Source organism: Rhinatrema bivittatum, chromosome 3 (genome assembly GCF_901001135.1).
Source record: "Rhinatrema bivittatum chromosome 3, aRhiBiv1.1, whole genome shotgun sequence".
NCBI classification, from domain to species: Eukaryota; Metazoa; Chordata; class Amphibia; order Gymnophiona; family Rhinatrematidae; genus Rhinatrema; species Rhinatrema bivittatum.
Window position 1 is genome coordinate 39,154,360 of NC_042617.1, and position 16,325 is coordinate 39,170,684.

Genomic DNA, 16,325 nt, shown 5'->3' on the forward strand with positions numbered 1-16,325 from the left:
GAGGCTGCATAGCAGGCAGAACCATGACAAAATGCTTGTATGGAATTATGGAAAATAGGAACCCCCTTTGCTTCTTCTTTTCCCACCTTACTGCACTAGAAAATTTGATGAGCTCTATCTTCCCTATTATTAATGAATTAATGGAACAGAATGCTTTTTTTCTGCTGAATAAAATTAACACTGCTGTTAAAATTTTGTCTGTGGTAATTTAAGTTTAGTTTTGGCTTGGGTCACAGTTTTCTAAAGGTAAACCCATTCCCAATGTATGTTTATATATTTATATATATTTATATTTATTTGATTTATATTCTGCTTTTTGGCACGTCAAAGCGGATTACATTCAGGCACTGTAGGTCCAATATGTAACCGGGAGCCATTTTCGGTTATCATTAAGCCCTGGGATGTGCAATTAGTGAAATAGATACTTAGGGGAGGATCCATGCAGTACAGCCCCTCCCATTGAGGGGGCTGGGACGGACATTCCCCTCTGTGAGATTGTATAGCAGCTTTCCACAGAGCGCTCAGGGGCGCAGTATAATTTGCAGTTCTCGAGGAAGGTTGGAGATTTTTGCCTCAGTTGTGTTTTTGGCCTAATTGGGGACCTGGGTTCCATCCTGTCTGGGATCGAGGGCTCCATTGCTGTACTCTTTTCCCGAGGTGCAGAGAGGCTGTCCTGGGAATATTTTGGAATTTTGGACCTTTACGTGGTAGGAGCTTTGCTGGACACCTAGACCTTTTTTGGACTCAGGGAATGGGAACTCTGTGTTTGGGACACCTAGGGATAGTGAAGACCTGCCCACTGAGGGGGTGACCTGCTGCAAGTATTAGTATTTTGGGGGGGACAAGAAGGACTTTTGGATAATTGCCCAGCAGGCTGATTTTTGCCCTCCTTCCTGCCTGGAGCAGAAAAACAGCCTAAGCTGCTGTTTGGGCATCGGGACCCCACCCCATTGGGATCCCCACAGGAAAAGAACAAGAGTAAAGATCCTGAAGGGATTATCCATATCTTTGAGGACACCCATCCGGTGTCTTCAGCCCCTGGGGAGAGTGAGGATTTACTCTCTGTGCATAGACAGGATTTTGGTCATCTTTGGACGGGGTTTTCCCAACCATCTTAGGCTCACCCTGCCCACTGGGACCACGACTTTATCGAATTCAGGAAGGTGGATGGATCCCTTACTTGTTTAAAAGATTCCTGCACAGATAGAGGATAAACACTTTAATCAAAGAAGGAAAACATCTGTGGTGCTGAATTCTAGGGATGTGAATCGTGTGATCGATCGTCTTAAGGATCGATTTTGGCTGGGAGGGGGAGGGAATCGGATCTTCGCGGTTTTGTTTTTTTTAAAATCGTGTAAATCGTAAATCGGGGGAGGGCAGGAAAACCGGCACACTAAAAACATCCCTAAAACCCACCCCGACCCTTTAAAATAAATCCTCCACCCTCCTGAACCCCCCCCCCCCAAATGTCTTAAATTAGCTGGGGTCCAGTGGGGGGGTCCCTCTGTGATCTTCCACTCTCGGGCCACGGGTGCGTTAATAGAAATGGCGCCGGCGCTACCTTTGCCCTGTCATTTGACAGGGCAAAGGTAGCGCCGGCGCCATTTTAGCTCCTGTCCCCCGACGTCACGAGCGCAGGAGATCGCTCCCGGACCCCCGCTGGACCCCCAGGGACTTTTGGCCAGCTTGGGGGGCCTCCTGACCCCTACAAGACTTGCCAAAAGTCCAGCGGGGGTCCGGAAGCGACCTCCTGCACTCGAATCGTATTTTCCGTATTGCAAAATGGCGCCGGCCATACAGCCATACGGCCAGTGCCATTTTGCAATACGGCAATTTGGTCATACGGCCGGCGCCATAATACGTTAAAAGGCACATGTACGTGGGTATCTGGGGTGAGCATGAGCGACTCGTATTTTAAAATGGCCAAATTATGCACAAATATGAGCGTACGCAAGCAACCCAAGGTGCAGGAAATATGGGCAGAGTTAGGGCATACCAGGGGCATTCCAGAATGGGGCCAACATTTATGCGCATAAATCCGTATTTCAAATCTGGTGGCCACAGCGCAGGGTGGGCTGTTAGGCGCACATATTTACTTCTGCTCTTAATGAGGTGTAAGTCTACAGAAAACTTGTTTCAGGCCTAAAACCACTGGGTGAAATGTCTGGGTAAACAAGGGAGGAATGCAGGCTGACGAACCAGAGGGGCCTGAATAGATAGATTGGGCAAACTGATGGGCTAATTGGTAAAACTGGGAATGTCCTTCACACAAGCATGTTTTAAAATCCGCTTTCCTGCATGTGTTAAAGCCAACAAATTTCTAAGGAAAAGATGTGAATTACATTTGTTCGAGTAACCACTTAAAATTAGGAGCACACCGACACAACCTTGGTGTATTGAAATCATATGCATGAATTTGCGTGCGCGATTTAAAACTCCTGCATATGTGTGCTTGCTCGCTTGCTTTAAAGTTACCGTCTATGGGTTTCCTCTCCCTTAGAACCCCACTTGGAACTTGAAATCGTATTGTCCCACAAAAAAATTGGTATCAGAATACCTAGTTGGTTGCATTCAGTCTCCCAGATGAGTTTTCTTTTCCCTTTGGAACCTGGAAAATTACCTTCCTGAGCATAGCTTGCTAAGATCCTTCTGGAACTCACTCCAACCAATGTAAGAAAGAAAACACATCTCTCATGACAAATCTGCCCTCTTCTCTCCTTGAGCTCTAGAGAAACAGCCATTTGCTGTCTCTCTCCAGCTGCCCGGATGATGACTCACCCATTGACTCATGGAGTCACGTCTATAACCTTAGAGGAAATGCCCACCCTTTACTATTGCTCAGAAAACTTTATTCCAGCTGGAGACTTCCTTTGCTGCAAATGTCTACATTCTAAACCTAAGGTGAAGCCTAGTGGCGTTTACATACAGTATATATACACACATATGTTTCTTTTGTGTTGTTGGATCACAAAAATGATGTATCATCTTTGGAATCTGTATGTTATACAACCTCATTTGACTCTTAACTGAATTTGTCTCCAATTTGCACCACTTGGTTCATTTTTTTCATTTCAGGGGGATTTCATTTTTTTGGTTTATTTAATTGTGTTTGTCAATTTGATTTGTTTACCAAACTGAAAAAAAAACCCCATTAACTCCCCTCCAAACCCCCCCCCCCCCCCCCCAATACAAAAAAAAACTAAAACAGGCCTCCCCAAACCCTTCTTCCCTGAAGAAAGACAGTCAGGGCCTCCATGGCCCTCTCTCCAATCCCCTCCTGACCCTCCTTCACCTCACAAATGAAGACTCGGGGCCCAGACCTGGGCTTAGCCTAGTCCAGCCAGGGCCTCCACAAGCTACTCCATTGACTGCCTGCCCCCTGGATAGATTTCTGGGGCCAGATTAGTTCCCCAGACCTGACTTACCCCTTCATGGGGATCCTCCTGATGTCCAAAGTGCGGGAGTGATGCCCACTCACCCGTCATGGGGACCTAGCAGCACCTTGAAAATCCATTCCTTATTGTCTATTTTGGTGCCAAGTAATACTGCGAAAAATTATAAAAGGATGATGGGTTGACTGTTTGTTACGCAAGCATGCAAGAAGGGCGGAGTTAAGGGCACACACATTTAGGTAAATCACAGCAAACTAATGTGCGGCAATGAATTAAACTGGACACTAGCACTATAAATGAAGCATAAACAGTTTAATAAGTGCACACACCAATAGTGCACAAGATTTATATAACTACGTGTTTACGCTTCATTTGATTTAAATCTTGTGCACTATTGGTGTGTGCACTTACTAAACTGTTTATGCTTCATTTGTAGTGCTAGTGTCCAGTTTAATTCATTGCCGCATATTATTTTGCTGTTGATTGTTTGTTAGACAGAAGTCAAGAAAATCCCACATTTTACGATATCCCCTGCTTAAACAGAGTTGATGATACTTATCTAACTCTTCTTCTTACTGATGAGTGCTAGGCCTGCTCTCTCCCTTATATGTCATAAAGATGTACTCAGAGGGATTTGTACTCAGTTATTTCATACATTCCAGAAGACAGCTGCTGATCCTGAGCACGCACTGGGACAACTAACCCAATAATTTATTGCAATACTTAGGCCTCGGTCCATTGTTATGAGATCCAGGGTGCATTAAACTTTTTCCTGAACTAACCTATCATATTTTTATGAGTTATTATGATGCCAATTAGTAATACCTCTGGAAAAACTTAATAGACATGTGTTTTCCAGTTCATCCACAATAACTGCATTGTATTTGACAAATTATCAGTTCATTTTTTTATAACTTTAGAGCTGTGTAAATGAGAGAATATCTGGAGATACTCCCTGTTGGTCATTTTTTCTTAGGCTGAATGAAATATTATTTACCTTTATTTTCTCCAGTTTGCTGCTGTACAAATTTGCTCACACTGCAGTGTGAGACAGACCCTCATAAGCGCTCCACTTCTGCCAATAATTCCTCTTCTTGATCATGGAAAATAAAACTAATTTGCAAAAATTCTGGTAGCCATCAGTAAAACTGTATGAGTGTCTCCAGCACAAATACAAAAATTAAAAAAATGTTCTATACCAATGGGTTGTCTTTCAAAAACCTGCAGAGTGAGTAAGATAGCTGAATACATTTGCTTGCTTATCTTTGAATGGATATTCGGCCGCACTTACCCAAAGAAAAGGTTAATTTTAAAAGCCTGGCACATGCCAAAACCAGGAGATGCGCGCACAAGTTGGACTGGCACACGGCGAGAAGATTTTAAGAGCTGCCCGAGTTTGTGCGAATGTGCGCGCTATGGGGTAGATTTTTAAAAAATGCGCGTTCGCGTACTTTTGTTGGCGCACCAGTCGCAAACAAAAGTACGCAAGGCTGCCTCCGTTCCCTCCAAGGCCGATCCGAAATCGGAGCGGCCTCGGAGGGAACTCTCTTTCGCCCTCCCCTCACCTTCCCCTCCCTTCCTCTACCTAACCCACCCCCCTGGCCCTATCTAAACCCCCCCCCCCTACCTTTGTCCACGGATTTATGCCTCCCGGAGGGAGACGTAAATCCACGTGCACCAGCGGGCCGCTGGCGCGCCGAGACGCAACCCGGGGGCGGTTCCCGAGGGCGTGGCCACGCCCCCGGGCCGAAACCACGCCCCCGGGCCCGCCCCCGAAACGCCACGTCCCGCCCCCAAAACGCCGCGTCGATCGGCCCTGCCCCCGACACGCCCCCGACAAAAAACCCCGGGACTTATGCGAGTCCCGGGGCTCTGCGTGCGCCGGCAGGCCTATGGAAAATAGGCGCGCAAGGCCCTGCTCGCGTAAATCCGGGCGGATTTATGCGAGCAGAGCTTTTAAAATCCGCCCATATGCGCACAAATGAAAAATTTTAATAAAAGGGGCGGGGCGGGAACTTGGTCTGGGCGGGGCACGGCCGTTCCTGGATTTCACATTGAAATTAGCGCGTAAATACTTACACACACACAAACACTCATTGGGTGTCCCCTGCCGCATAACTTTACTTCTGCAGAGGATGACATGCAAGTTATAAATTATTTATTATTTATTTATTTAACAGTTTTTTTATACCGACCTTCATAGTGAATAACCATATCGGATCGGTTTACATTTAACAAGGGTATAACTGGAGTGACAATTCAAATGAACGAAAGATAAACAATAGGTAGGAATAAGTCAAAGTTACAATCAACAGGGAAAGAGAACTTGGAAGCTTGCAACAAGCTGGAAAGAAGATAAGGCAGGAAATAAATGAACAGTGATAACATGGAGCGTACGGTTAAAAGCTTAATGGTGCTTTAACCTGGAAGAGTCAGAGTCCCTTCGTGAGTATCCATGCCAGACCGGGTAAGAGTGAAGGACAATTAGTGAATGTCTGGTGGATCGGCGAAGGCTTGGTGAAAGAGCCAGGTTTTAAGTCTTAATTAAGGACAAATTAAGGACAAATTAAGGACAAAATAAGGACAAATTAAGGACAAATAGAGAAATCGGCGGGGTTTTAAGGGTCGGGGCTAACAGGGGAGAAGGGAGGCTATTAAACCAGGGGGTTTGGAGGTCCTATTCCTTACCTTGGCGAAATGGGAACGAACTCGTAAAACTGGTAATGGCGTCTGTGCATGTGTCTATTAAAATCCCCCCCACTTACACGGTACAAGCGGCATTTGCTCACATAGGTACGCATCCACTTAAAATTCTGCACACATGCGCCTGGGCAGGCTGTTTTATAACACGCACTCATATACACGCGCATGTTATAAAATGGCCGCGTCCCTGGGTGTAGACCGACGAACGCGTGCCTGTTTAAAAGTTACCATCTAATTATGCAGCTGAATACTGGCTGAACCTACCTGCTATTTGAGCTGGCACTGAATATCATGCTAAATGGCTAAATTAGAAAGCCCACCCGGGGAGCACCTACAATCCAGCCCCCTTTTTTTTTCTTTATTTGTAAAATTATCATTACAATGCTATAGATGACAAAGAAAAGGCAAATTTAAGGCAAAGAAAAATATTTCTACAGTAGGGATAATAAAAAGAATAATGCAAAGCAGAAAAAAAAAAGGAAAAAAATACATTGCCTTAGTCCACCATAACAGGAGGAGGAGATACAAGCATCATAGGAGCATACTAAGAGGAAATCTATAAAAGAAACAAAGCTTAACTTGCTACAAGGTCGAGGTTATAATATTATTAAATACCAGCTAAGGGCACTGAGGTTAGAGACCTCTTCTGATCTAGGAAAAATCATAATTGTTCAGAAAAAAGAAAATTGTATCTGTTACCAACATAAGTAATAAAATATTTATACGGATATCTAAGGAAAAATGTTACTCCCAGTGACAATGCTTCCTGGCGCATAGCAAGAAACAATTTCCTTCGTCCTTGAGTGGATTTTTGACTACATCCGGATAAACCCAGATACGTTTCCCATAAAGATAGCATGGGCTTTACGAAAGTAAATTTCAAAATCATATTTAAATCTTGCTCAAAGACAAAAGAAGCCAAAAGAGTCCGTCTTTCTTCAATCTCTTCGACGGAGCTCTCTAAAATAGCAGACACATCCAATGGTGAGTTCGAACTTAAAGGGTGGCCATTCTCTACTCTTCTACGGAAGGCGGAAAACAGAGTTTAGCAATAGGTGGACAAGTTTCCTCAGTGAAGTATTTCTTCAAGGTTTTCTTTGACTGAAATCCCTGGCAATTTGGGAAAACAGAAAACGCAAATTCAAACGCCTAGTTTAGAAATTGAAAAAAGAAAAAAAAATTTTTTGATAAAAGATAAGTATCAGAAAAAAGTTTTAGAAATGTGTTTAAGGGTAAGAAATTTAAGAAAAGTGACCAATAAAAGTTTTTTGGCTAGTTTTGTATATGGCGTGAACTGGGAGCTCTTGTATGACACTGCTCTGGCAGGCAAGAGCCTGTGGATTATTTGATGTAGAGCACAATTTTTCTGATAATTTCCCATATTTTAGTGTATTAGAATTATTTTACCTGGTTGGTTATCTTTTTTAGTAACTTCTGGTGTAACATTCCTACATGGAGGCAACCTACATGGAGGAGCATTAGCAATCCTAAACACCCTGGGCAGCCTGGATGGACCATTTTAGTCATCTGCCATCATTTATTACTAAGCTACTTTGATTATTCCATTTTGCTATCCCTGTGAATGTCCACCTATTGCTAAACTCTATTTTCCACCTTTCGTAGAAGAGTAGAGAATAGCCGCCCTTTAAGTTCGAACTCACCATTGGATGTGTCTGCTATTTTAAAGAGCTCCATCAAAGAGGTTGAAGAAAGACGGACTCTTTTGGTTTCTTTTGTCTTTTGTCTTTGAGCAAGATGTAAATATGATTTTGAAATTTACTTTCGTAAAGCCCATGCTTCCTTTATGGGAAACGTATCTGAATTTATCCGGATGTAGTCAAAAATCCACTCAAGAATGAAGGAAATTGTTTCTTGCTTATCTTTAAATGGATATTATTGAATGAATGTACATTCATTAATCTGCAATGTATAGGGCCATATTCGTTGTATTCATGGGGAAGTGAAACGTATCGTGATTCCCCACGAATACAACAAATCTTCACCGAATTATTCGGCCATCTAAAGGAGCGAATTTAAACAAACCCCCCTCCCTCCTGACCCCCCAAGACTTACCAAAACTCCCTGGTGGTCCAGCTGGGGTCCGGTAGCAATCTCCTGCACTCGGGCCGTCGGCTGCCGTTAATCAAAATGGCGCCGATAGCCTTTGCCCTTACTATGTCACTGGGGCTACCGGTGCCATTGGTCAGCCCCTGTCACATGGTAGGAACACAAGATGGCGCCGGCCGTCCATTGCTCCGGGAAACGAATAAAAATGAACGCATGAACATATAGGGGGCCCCCCTTGCCGAATGCAACATATCTGCCCTCCGACGAATACCGAATGCAACTTATACGGTCTCTCTGCACAGCCCGTCTACTAACAAACACCAGGAAAAGAGACCACATCTCCCCAGTCCTACAAGACCTCCACTGGTTACCAATTCATTTCAGAGTCATTTACAAATCCATCACCTTGCTATACAAAATCATTCACCAACATACCATAATCGACCTACAAATTCCTCCCCGTTTACACAAATCCACAAGACCGACCAGGGAAGCCTACAGAGGATGCCTCCTTGTTCCACCCACAAAAACTACTAATCACAGCACCTTGAGAGACCGAGCCCTCTCCACAGCAGGCCCTCCGCTATGGAACTCCATCCCCCCAGATCTCAGAAATGAACCGTGCCTCCTAACCTTTAGGAAAAGACTTAAAACTTGGCTTTTCAGGCAAGCCTTCCCGAACTCCACCTAACACGCACCATCAATAATCTCTCTGCTTAGAAGCTGTATATAGTGGACTCCATATTTATAATGTACACTTGTATATAATTAATCTCCTCTATCTCTCTTTATTTTCTTACAACCCCAGTTCATTTACCCTTGTTATTTGTAACTGCATTTCTTCATCACGTTCATTTATGTTTTTTGGTTCTATTTTTTGCACCCCTGTTTTCTGTAAACCGACATGATGAGAACGAGTTCTTGAATGCCGGTATAAAAAAACCTTAAATAAATAAATAAAATAAATAAATATAATATTGTTATGGTAACGGTTTCATTTGCCATTTTCTAATTTACCCTACTTATCTCTGCCTTGGATGAATCTCTTTACAGGGCAGTTAATGAATCATAATAAATAAATCAATATTCTTTGCAGATGGGATCCTCCCTGGATTCTCTCTGTTTGGTACCTGCTTTCTGGTGTGCAGATCTCTGTAGAACAGTAGGTGAACTGAAACACTCTCCTGAACAGATGAGCTTCTGCTGACTTCTAAATAGCCACTTTGAAAGTAGATCTCTCAGTCTGGCAATCCTTACTTTGACTCCAACCAGAAATCCGTTCTGCAAACCTTAAGGCAAATCGTCAGTGAATTGCAAGGACTATTCACTATTCATCACCTCTTTTGGTCCTCTCAATCTCAAGATCCTCCTTGGAGCCCAAGAAAATTTCTCTACCTCCTGGAAGGCCTGAGGGCTCATCAACAGTATCAAGGATTCATGAGATTTGTAAACTCCACATTCCTGAAGACACCTCCCACTGGGGAGTGTCATAGAAGACTGCACACTACGATTTTCTCTGACATTGCACATTCAGAGGCCAGTATTTAAAGTCATTTAGCTGGATAATTGACAAGTTATCTGGCTAAATGTCAAGTTTTCAATATCACCAGTACTTATGCAGCTAACTTTATGCCCTATACGTCATTATCTGGTTAAAAATTAGCTGAATAACTAATAGGCATTCTGGGACAGGGATGAGATAGCCGTAAAAATTATCTGGCTAACACTGATATAAGGAGTTAGCCAAAAAGGTTTTTTAGCTAATTCTAGCCAGCTCCAGGAACAGGTCTAAAGCTAGTGTAACCCAGGAACATGTTCCCAGATAACATTACACTTAACCAAATATATTCAAAAGAGTATAGCTGGCTAAGTGGCAACAGTCGTTTAAAAAAAGAAAAAGTGTCATGCGGGCCTATCAGCCCAATTACTAGCCCCTATCCAATGAGTGAAAAATGTGCCCTGCTGAGTTGAGCCCACCCCTTCAAACCAGTCCAAGTAACTTTTTAAAAAGAAACATAGAAGCGTTCGTTCGACATCAGCTTCACCTTCTGCCAACCTCCTTCCAAATTAGGCGAAATCTTAAATGAATGCCCCTCCCTCTGCCTCCCTCTGCCTCCCTACTTTTCCCACTCCCACACCCACAGTCCAACCTTAACCCTCCCACTCATTCAGTATGTTTAGAAACCCTTTTCTTCTCTGGGATTGTGGTAGCTTATGTTTCCAATGTTGCTGTCAGAGCAACGTTGGAAGCCATCGAGATCACAGCAAGATTTATAGCATTTCGATATTTGCATTAAAACCAAACGATAAGCTTTCATGTCATCAGCACATCTGGACTTCCTCCACCTTCAGTCATGTTTTGTAAGATCCCGCTTCAAAGGAACAAGTTACTGAGAAAACCAAAGGATTTGCCTTTTGGCACTTGATGGTATTTTTTTCATGGATGCAGCATGATCTATACTCTTGTTATAGAACTCTGTACAGCAGCTCCTGTCTGGCTGCAGCAGGATAACTAAGAGCTCTGAATTCCATTCAGATTAACACAGCTCCAAAACAGGATTCAGCCTTATCTTCCAAGTTTCTCCCCAAATTGCCCTGTCCCCTCCTCCGACTGAACTGCCTCCTTCTTAAGCTTCTCTCACCGCGTATGGGTTTTAGAGTCTCCTCATACCTATCTCATTAAAGACTCCGCCCCTCAGATCCCCATGAATTTTCCTCCTAGGTTGCTGAGACTTGTCATTTCACCTTCTCTCTCTCTGGAGGTCACCTGCCATCTGCTGAGGTGGTCTAGCCCTTCTACCATCCCTTTTGTACCCTCCCTAATTGTATACATTCTGGCTGGTACCTGGGGCCGTGCTTTGGGAAAGTCGCCTCTACTACCATCAGCGTGCTGAGAAAGAGCCCTGGAATGCTCAGCCTCTCTAGCCCCATCCCCCTCAAACTGACGCATGTAGCAAGCCCCGCCCACCCTGAGGCCACGTCATCGTCTGGAACCTTTACCTGCCGAGTCGAGTCTAAGACGATTGCCTCTTGGGGATCCTCTTTGGGAGTCCTGAGTATGGTTGGTCAAAATATTTCAGTACTATTAGGAAGGGGAAAAAATGGATATCTGAGTAATGAAAGCATTACAGAGGTTATGTTTGGAGAAAATATTAAATGTCCAAGGTTAGTAGATACTAGTATGAATTTAAAGGTAGTAATGGTATGAAAGGTGAGGAATTGAAGGGTATTTTAGTGAATGCTAGACCCATTAATAACAATTTGCTGGAAATTCATGATTTAATTTATGAGAGAAATTTAGATTTGGCTTTTGTTACAGACACTTGGGTTAGTAAAAACCAGGGCATAGCCATTTCTCAAATTTGTCCTAGTAGAGTGGGAAACGTGGAGGCCTGCTAGTGATTATATATATACAGGAAATCTTTACCAATTAGAAGATCGGTCTGAGATCCTGCAAAAGGATGTGAGTGTTTACTGGTGAAATTAGAATTCTCTACTCCTATTGCTTTTTCTTTCTGGTATGGCCTTCCTGATCTTTTACTGATTTTTTTATGAAGAAGTATTAGAAGTTTCATTGACAAGGGCGGTTAAATACCATTATTTTATAGCACTGGGAGATCTTAACCTTCGTTTGGATAAGTCTTTAGGTTTTTAAAAATAACAATTTTTATCTGCATTGGAGATTTCTGATCTGAATCAAACTGTTCAAGAGCCAACACACGTGAAGGGTCATACATTAGATCTTATTTTTGGTTTTCAGGTTGCATGTGAAAATGGTAATTTGAGATTTATGACATCAGAAAAAACTGACTTGGTCAGATCATTGGCTATCTTTTAGTTTTTGCTACGAAGAGGGTTTTTTGTTTTTTTTTATAAGGATAAGAAAGGTATGGTAGCTTTAAATGGGAGAGGATGGATGATACTCAACTTAGGGAATCTTTGGAGAATGCTCAGGATTTTGACTTTGAAAATATTACATCTCAGGGAGTCCAGTCCCTGATTGAAAGATAGTATCAGTTGTTAAAAAGCAGCTGCTGACATTTCTAAGAATCTGTGTGATAAGAGAGGTAGGTCTCCTTGGTATTGTGAGGAGTTAGCTGTTTTAAAGATAAGCTGCCACCGCTTGGATAGGCAATGGAAAAAACCTGGCAAGTGGAAAGATCGAGGTTTATGGCAAACAGACTATTTTAAAGAAATAGTTCTGGTGAAAAAAACAATATTTTTCTGGTATTACAACTGTGACATTGTTAAGACTCTTCTTAGGAACAGTAAAAACGATCACTTGATTTTTGATGATCTTCCCGATAGTGAACAGCTTGTCAGCTTTTTTTTTTTCAAAACAAGGTGATTTCACTCCAGGAAGGATTGTTGGGAGAAAATCTTGAGGAAGTGGGGATGGATGGGAATTTAGATAGAACATCCCTGAAGGAAATTGATTTGTCTTTGATAGATTGTTTTGAATATATTTTTGTGGGAGAGGGTATGGATCCTTTTGATGAAATTTCCCTTTTTGAGCTGAAATTGTAGTTAAGTAAGATGAAACCATCTAACTGTTTGTTAGACCCTTGCCCAGCTAGGATTTTTAAAGGTCTATCAGACAAAGTTTTAAAGGGAGTTACTGATTTTTATTAATGCCTCTCTAAATTCTAGTGAAGTACCGTATCTTTTGAAGAAGGCAGTAGTCATCCCCTTATTCAAGAAGAAGAATCTGGATCCTAGAGAATGTAAGAATTATAGACTGGTGTCTAATTTACCTTTTGTGGCAAAATTGTTGGAGAAATTGGTATTTATTTAATCAGCTTTTTGATTGCTTGTCAAATAAGGATGTGTTGGATGTGGCCCATGAGGGTTTTAGAAAATGATGCAGTACAGAGACTGATGATTTCTTTGTCTGGGGGAAGCTTCTCTCACATTTGGATAGAGGAGAATCGACTTTATTAGTTTTGATTGATCTTTCCAGTGTTTTTGATCTAGTACATCACTCTATTTTATTACATCGATGTGAGCTTCTTGGCTTTGGTGGCCAAGTATTAAAATGGTTGACTGTTCTCGGTCCTGTGATTTTTCAAGACTCAATGTCCCATTCATGTGAGGTAAAATCAGGGGTTCCACAGGGCTTGGCCCTGTCACCTATTCTTTTCAATTTATTTCTAATTCGCTCAGGTAGGTTGATTCGATCATTTGATTTTATCCCTTTTATTTATGTGGACGATGTGCAGAGTATGGCACATTTAGGAAAAAATCCCAAGGAAGTTGTTTCTAGATTGGATTTGTGTTTACAAGCAGTAATTCATTGGTTTTACAATAACAAGTTGGTTATTAATTTGGGAAAAGTGAGTTATTAAAGGTAGGAATGGATGACGTTCCCATTTTACCTAATTTGATGAAACCTCTTGGGATAGTGCTTGATGCTCAATTCATTTTGGAAAAGCTAATTGCACAGGTAGCATGTAAAACCTATTTCAAATTGAAATTGATAAAGTAGTTGAGACCTTATCTGGAGCTATCAGCATTAAAAGCTGTGACTTATGCATTGATTCTTTCACAGTTGGATTACTGTAATGTAATCTATATGGGCTTACAGGAAAAATAGATATATAAATTATCCCTGGTTGAAAATACAAGACCATACAGCTGCACGTATGGTCTTGGGAAAAGAGCATCTGCTAAACCCCTGTTATTACAACTTCATTGGCTTCCTATAGTAGGCAGATGAAATTTAAGAACTTATGGGGTCATTTATCAAGGGCTGTAGTGCATGGTCCCTCTCTTGCTCCGTGCACAACAGCCCTTCACCCCCATCACACGTGAAAAGGCCCTTTTCGTGTTCAATAGCATGCAAATTAGGGGGAGGGGAGGAGTCGGGGCAGGGAGGGGGCAGAATTGGCGGTGTCTTCACTTCTGGCGATAATGTTACCAATGTTATCATCGGCAGTAGCACACCGAATAGCACCCCCTTTCATGGGGGCGCTATTCGGTGCGAAAGCCGTCAGCCGGCACACCGCGGTGGTGCAAAGGCTGAGGACTTTCGCAGGCCCGTTCCCCGTTTTCACTGGATTCATCATTCAGCGATGAATGATGAATCCAGGCCTTAGTTTTGGCTTTTAAAGTTTTGAGTGGTTTTGGCTCACCTTCATTGAAGGTTTCCCTGGAATGGCATGAAACTAAAAGAAATTTACGATCTGAGGGGAGGTGTTTTTTATTTATTTATTTTATTTATTTATTTGCTTTTATATACCGACATTCATTAGAGTACATCACATCGGTTCACATTAAAACAGGTGTAATAGTATGACAGGGGTGTCTTACTATTTACACATTGTAACATTAAACCTTAGTAGGTCAACATAGAACAAAAATAACATTATAAATTAAGTATAGGATGTTGCAAAAGTCAGAAGTAGAACTGGGCTAGGGGGCTTCTTAAAAGATACTATGATAAAATATATACAATGTAGCATGAGACAGTTATAGTATACTATGGGGTAGATTTTAAAAGGGTTACACGCATAACCCTTTTAAAAGCCTCCTGAGCACGCCGAGCCTATTTTGCATAGGCTCGGTGGCGCATGCAAGCCCCGGGACGCACGTAAGTCCCGGGGCTTCGCTAGGGGGGCGTGTTGGGGGCATGTCGGGGAGCGTGTCGGGGCCGACTCGACATTTGGGGTGTTCTGGGGGCGTGTTGAGGGGCGTGGTGCCGGCCCGGGGGCATTTTGGGGGCATGCCTGAGGTCTCCAAAACGGGTCCTGGGCCGGGGAATCACGCGCCAGGAGCCCGCTGGCGCGCACGAGTTACGCCTGCAGTGTAACACAGGTAGGGGGGTTTAGATAGGGCTTGGGGGGGGGGGGGTTAGGTAGGGGAAGGGAGGGGAAGGTGCGAGGGGTGGAAGGAAAGTTCCCTCTGAGGCCTCGGAGGGAACGGGCAGCGCGCGCAAGGCTCAGCGCTCGCAAGTTGCACAAATGTGCACCCCCTTGTGCGCGCTGACCCCGGATTTTATAAAACCCCCAAACTTTTGTTTGCACCTGGTGCACGAACAAAAGTATGCGTGGGCGTAGATTTATAAAATCTACCCCACAGTGTGGTGTGTAACCGATATTTAACTTGCGATTAAGGAGTCTTAATGATGGTACAAGGGGACATGGGGGGGGGGGGGGGGGGGGGGGGGAGGGAGTATAGCAGAGAAAGCAGAGAAGGGGGGTAGGGTGAGGGGGGATTAGCCTGTGCGTTGGTAGGCTTTGTGGAATAGCCATGTCTTCAATTGTTTTTTGAACGATTGGGTGGAAGGTTCCAGTCTGAGTTGGGAGGGAAGCTTGTTCCAGAGGGTGGGGCCAGCTACTGAGAAAGTACATTGTCTGGTGGAGGTAAGGCGGGCTAGTTTTGTGTGGGGGATGGCAAGCAGGCCTGTGTTTTGGGACCGCAGGTTTCTCTGACAATAGTGGGGTTGGGGAAGGTCTTTAGACCAGTTGCTTTTTTCATTGTTGATGGTTTTGTGAAGAAGGGTGAGGATTTTGTATTGTGACCTGTGCGTTATGGGGAGCCAGTGGAGTTCTTTTAGAATGAGGGTGACCTGTGATGAGCAATTGGTATTTGAGAAAGATCTGGCTGCTGCGTTTTGCAGCAGCTGGAGAGGTTTTGTGGTGGAGGCAGGTAGTCCGAGGAGGAGGGAGTAGTACAGTAGTCCAGCTTGGAGAGAATGAGGGACTGTAGTACTGTGCGGTAATCATGGTGGAATAGAAGTGGTTTGAGCTTTTTGAGGACTTGGAGTTTGTAATAGCCCTCTTTGATTGTTAGGTTGATGTGTTTTTTCATGTGAGTTCGGAGTCGAGGGGTGATACCAAGATCTCTGATTTCATTGGTGAAGATGGAGTTAGGTTGACTGGCGGTGATGTCTTGGATGGTTTTTTGTTGAGGGTTTGTTTGAAATGTGTAAGATTTCTGTTTTTTTGTGGTTGAGGGTGAGCGATAGCTGAGTGAGGAGGTTCTTTATTTGGATGGAGAGGGAATCCCAAAATGAGATGGTGTCTGGTATGTTTTCTTTCATGGGGAAAAGAATCTGGACGTCATCTGCGTAGATGTAAAATGAGAGGTCCAGGCTGGAGAGGAGTTTACAGAGGGGGAGCATATATATATTGAACAGGGTGGAGGAGAGGGATGATCCTTGAG